Source organism: Humulus lupulus, chromosome 1 (genome assembly GCF_963169125.1).
Source record: "Humulus lupulus chromosome 1, drHumLupu1.1, whole genome shotgun sequence".
NCBI lineage: Eukaryota > Viridiplantae > Streptophyta > Magnoliopsida > Rosales > Cannabaceae > Humulus > Humulus lupulus.
Window position 1 is genome coordinate 149,425,851 of NC_084793.1, and position 5,767 is coordinate 149,431,617.

Genomic DNA, 5,767 nt, shown 5'->3' on the forward strand with positions numbered 1-5,767 from the left:
GCCTCTTCTAATTAACCTTGGGGAGTTGTTAGTAGTGCGCGAGTAAGTAGAATCAAATAGGCCTGGGGACAAGTAAACCATAAGAATTATATTGTTGTGAAATCTCTAAAAATTATAAGTATGCTCTGTGGTTGCGGTTTTAACTGATCTTCCACATCAAAAATTGTTTGTTTGAGATTATATTTGTTGTTTTGTTTGTTAAAATTGTATGCATCATTGGGAACGTAACTCTAAAAAACGATTAGTAAGACATTTATCTTTGTTTGAAATTTAAAGTGTTAGTAAAAATTTGAGCATCATGGAACCGATTGCTAATCCTGTTGATGAAAATGTTGTGCCTGAAAAAACTTTGCTTGAATATTTTGCACCTATTTCATCTAATGCTCCTTCATGTATCGTTCTTCCTACAACTTTTGCTACTCATTTTGAGCTTAAACCAGCAATCATTCAATTGTTGCCATCTTTTTATGGGTTAGATAGAGAGGATCCTTACATGCACGTCAAAGATTTAGAAATTTGCTCAACATTTAAATTTCAAAAATTTTTTGATGAGTCGGTCAAACTAAGATTGTTTCCTTTTTCATTAAAAGACAAATCAAAAGCTTGGTTAAATTCCCTTCCCATGGGTCTATAACTACATGGGATCAACTTTATAATAAATTCTTGCTGAAATTTTTTCCTATGTCTAAAATTGATAGTCTAAGGAGAGAAATCTCCGAGTTTTTTCAAAAAGATAATGAAGAGTTTTATGAATGTTGGGAAAGATTTACAGATTTATTATTAAAATGTCCTCATCATGGTTTTGAAAAATGGAGACTTATAAAATATTTTTATGATGGTTTGACTCCCTCTAATTGTCAAATGATTCAATCTATGCATACTGGAATTTTTTTAAAATTTCAAGGACAAGAGGCGTGGGACGCCCTTGAAGATTTATCTGTCAATTCACAACAATGGAATTATTTTGATCCTAGGTCTAGGTCAACTAATTCACCAAAAAGAGGATGAAGGTATGAAGTAAAAGAAGAATTAGACTTAAGAACATCCTTAGAAAAATTAGCGAGAAAAGTATAAGCTTTAGCCATAAGCCAAACTATAAACTCTCCAATACAACCAAGAAAAGATGTGTGTTCTATATGTTCTAGTCCTTGCCATAATGCCCAATCATGTCCTTCCTACCAAGAAGCCTTTTCTGAGGAGGCCAATGCTCTTCATGCTTATGGGAAACCAAATGATAGCCCATTTTCATCCACTTACAATCCAAATTGGAGAAACAATCCAAACTTTTCATGGAGACAAAACCAACCTCAAATGAATACAACACGCAAAACCAAACTCATGCCCCGCAAAATCAACCATATCCTCAACAAAGGATATCTTCCTTAGAAGATACTTTACAACAATTTATACAATCCACTCAACAAATCCTACAAAATCAATCTCAATCAATTACCAAACTCGAGACACAAGTAGGACAACTTGCCACTGCTTTAGCTGATAGAGAAAAAGGAACATTCCCTAGTCAACCTATCCCTAATCCAAAAGGTCAATATGAGATAGGAAAATCTAGTCATAATGGAGAAGTCAAATCAATTTCAACTCCTAGGTCCGGAAAGAACATTGTCAAACCTGATTACATACCCGAGGTTGAAAGAGAAAAAGAAAAAGAAAAGAGTCAGCCTTCTAGTTCTAATGCCAATGGTTCTTCAAACAAGGAAACTCCAATCCATCCTTTCATTCCAAAAGCCCCATTCCCACAAAGATTACTTCCAATTAAAAAAGGCAGCCAATATAATGACATCTTAGAAGTTTTTAAACAAGTTAGTATCAATATCCCTTTCTTAGATGCCATTAAACAAATTCCTGCCTACTCTAAATTTTTAAAGGATCTTTGTACTGTTAAAAGAAACACTAATGTTCCTAAAAATGCATTTTTAACTGAACAAGCTAGTTCCATTATTCAATATAAGAGTCTTGTTAAATATAAAGATCCTGGGTGTCCCACAATTTCATGCATTATTGGTGATCATTTTATTAACAAAGCTTTACTTGATTTGGGTGCTAGTGTGAATTTATTGCCTTATTCTCTTTATAAGAAACTTGGTCTTGGTGAACTAAAACCTACCTCTATAACTCTTCAATTAGCTGATCGTTCTGTGAAAATTCCTAGAGGCATTATAGAGGATGTTTTGATAAAAGTTGATAAATTTTATTTTCCTGTTGACTTCATTGTTCTTGATACTCAACCTGTGGAAAATGTGCATGCTCAAATTCCTATCATTTTAGGTAGACCATTCTTAGCTACATCTAATGCAATCATAAATTGTCATAATGGTGTTTTGAAATTATCTTTTGGAAATATGACTATTTAATTAAATGTGTTTAATGTTGTTAAATCTGTTGAGTGTGAGGAAGTGCATGAAGTTAACATGATAGATAGTATTTGTGAAGATGATGGAAATGACTTACTTGACTTTTGTGAAAAATACTTTGGTATGAACTTGCATGTTGATGACTCTAATGATGATGTGAATTCCTTGCTAGAGCCTATACCCTTAAATGAAACCAAAGTTGAACCTTTTTCACCCTTAGATCATGTTCAATCAATCTCCAAGTCTCCAAAGTTAGACCTTAAACCTTTGCTAGAAAATTTAAAATATGCTTTTCTAGGAGAGTCTGAAACCTTGCCTGTTATCATAGCATCCGCCTTAGATAAAGAACAAGAAGATAAATTGTTAGATGTCCTTAGAAAACATAAAGAAGCCATAGGTTGGACCATTGGAGACATTAAAGGAATTAGCCCATCCATATGCATGCATAGAATCCATCTAGAATAGAATGCTAAAACCTCTCAGGAATGTCAAAAAAGGTTAAATCCAAATATGAAAGAAGTGGTTAGAGAAGAGGTCATAAAATTATTAGACGTAGGTATCATTTACCCTATTTCTGATAGACAATGGGTTAGTCCAGTTCAAGTTGTGCCTAAGAAGTCTGGGATCACAGTTGTTGAAAATGAGAAAAATGAATTAATCCCTACCAGAGTACAAATGGGGTGGAGAGTGTGCATAGGCTATAGAAAGCTGAATAATGTTACTAGAAAAGACCATTTTCCATTACCTTTTATTGACCAAATTCTTGAATGATTAGCTGGCCATGCATGTTATTGCTTTCTTGATGGGTATTCGGGATATAACCAAATCCCCATTGCCCCAGAAGATCAAGAAAAGACTACATTTACATGCCATTTTGGGACTTTTGCCTATCGTCGCATGCCTTTTGGATTATGCAACGCACCTGCGACTTTTCAAAGGTGTATGATTTCGATTTTTTTTGACATGGTTGAAAGATTTCTTGAAGTGTTTCTGGATGATTTTTCTGTGTTTGGTTACTCTTTTGATGAATGTTTGCACCATCTTTCACTTGTTTTAATTCGTTGCAAAGAGAAAAACCTTGTGCTTAACTGGGAAAAATGTAATTTTATGGTTAAAAAAGGAATTGTTTTAGGTCATGTAATCTCATCTGAGGGAATAGGAGTTGATAAAGCAAAAGTTGATCTTATTTCAAAACTTCCCCCACCTAAAACTGTGAAAGAAATTAGATCATTCTTAGGCCATGCTAGTTTTGATAGAAGATTTATAAAAGACTTTAGCAAAATTTCTCGGCCCTTATGCCATTTACTTGGAAAAGAAAATACTTTTGTCTTTCATAATAATTTCCATGTTGCCTTTAAAAAATTAAAAAAATTGTTGACTACTGCACCCATTATTCGATCTCCTGATTGGAAAATACCTTTTGAAATAATGTGTGATGCTTCTGATTATGCGATAGGTGTTGTCTTAGGACAAAGACTTAAAAAAATACCTCATGTAATTTACTATGCTAGCACAAATTTAAATGATGCTCAATTAAATTATTCCACAACCGAGAAAGAATTGCTTGCTGTTATTTTTGCATTGGAAAAATTTAGGTCTTATCTGTTAGGATCTAAAATTATTGTATACTCTGATCATGCTGCATTAAAATATCTCTTATCAAAAAAAGATGCTAAGTCTCGTTTGATCCATTGGATCCTGCTTTTACAAGAATTCGACTTAGAAATACGTGATAAAAAGGGATCTGAAAATGTTGTTGCTGATCATTTATCTAGACTACTTGTTGAAACTATACATGATTCCACTCCTATCACTGAAACTTTTCCTGATGAACAATTGATGCATGTTTCTTCCTTGCCTTGGTATGCTGATATTGTTAATTATTTGGTCACTAAAGAAATACCATCTCATTGGTCTAAGTATGATAAATCTAAATTTTATCCTGAGGTGAAAATTTTTATTTGGGATGATCCTTACTTGTTTAAATACTGCCCTGATCAAATAATTAGAAGATGCATTCCAAATTGTGACCAATCTAAAATCATATCTTTTTGTCACGATCATGCATGTGGAGGACATTTTAGTGGTATGAAAACAGCAGCTAAAGTTTTACAATGTGGTTTTTATTGGCCTACTATCTTTCATGATACATATGTTTATTGTAAAGCTTGTGAATGTTGCCAAAAGTTAGGAAGTTTAACTAAAAGAAACATGATGCCTTTAAATCCTATTCTTATTATTGACATATTTGATGTTTTGGGCATTGATTTTATGGGACCATTTCCTAACTCTTTTGGTAATCTTTATATTCTTGTTGGAGTTGATTATGTGTCTAAATGGGTTGAAGCTATTGCATGCCACACTAATGACCACAAAGTTGTGCTTCGGCTTTTGAAAGAAATATATTTTCCCGTTTTGGTTCACCACGTGCTATCATTAGTGATAACGGTACACACTTTTGTAATAAACCATTTGAACATTTGATGAAACAATATGACATTACACATAAAGTCTCAACACCATATCACCCACAAACTAATGGTCAAGTTGAAGTGTCTAATAGGGAAGTTACGCACATTTTAGAAAAAACTGTGAATCCAACTAGGAAAGATTGGTCCTTAAGACTCACTGATGCATTATGGGTGTATCGTACCGCGTACAAAATGCCCATTGGTATGTCACCCTACAGACTTGTGTATGGGAAGGCGTGCCACTTACCTGTTGAGTTAGAACATAGAGCCTTTTGGGCAATTAAGCAGTTAAACTTTTCTTTAGACAAAGCAGGTAAGAAAAGAAAACTTCAATTGAATGAGCTAGACAAAATTAGGAATGATGCATACGATTATTCAAAAAAATATCAAGATCGTATGAAATTTTACCATGACAAAAATATTTTGAGAAAAGATTTTTCTCTAGGTCAAAAAGACCTTTTATACAACTCTCGTTTGCATTTATTCCCGAGAAAGTTACGCTCTAGGTGGTCCGGTTCTTACATTGTTCGTATAGTTTTTCCACATGGAGCTATTGAAATTGAAAATCCTAAAAATGGTGATATATTTAAAGTTAATGGACAAAAATTAAAACCATTTTTAGAGTTAAATACCGATGAAGTGGATGAGATCCTCCTTGAGGACCTTGTTTACCATGCTCTTTGATTCCTCTTTGATCTTGATAACTTGTGTTTTATTTGTTTTGTTTGTTTTATGAGCGATTTAATTTTTGTTTGTTGTATCTTTTACTCTCTTCGCGATGCACAATATCGAGGTACGACCATTCTAAACTCTAAACTCTTGTCAATTTTAATTTATATTTATATTTTGACACATTGAGGACAATGCTTAAATTAAGTTTGGGGGTATCGAGTTTATATGGTTATCATCGTTATTATCATTAAG

The 5,767-nt window shown here is 33.4% G+C and overlaps 1 non-coding gene across 1 annotated transcript; it reads right to left on the reverse strand.

Annotated features, from left to right (window-relative positions):
- Window positions 1-696: 696 nt before the first annotated feature.
- On the reverse strand, window positions 697-803 carry LOC133813491 (small nucleolar RNA R71). Its single transcript, XR_009884499.1, has one exon. It is a non-coding gene; the product is annotated as a small nucleolar RNA R71 (small nucleolar RNA).
- Window positions 804-5,767: the final 4,964 nt, after the last annotated feature.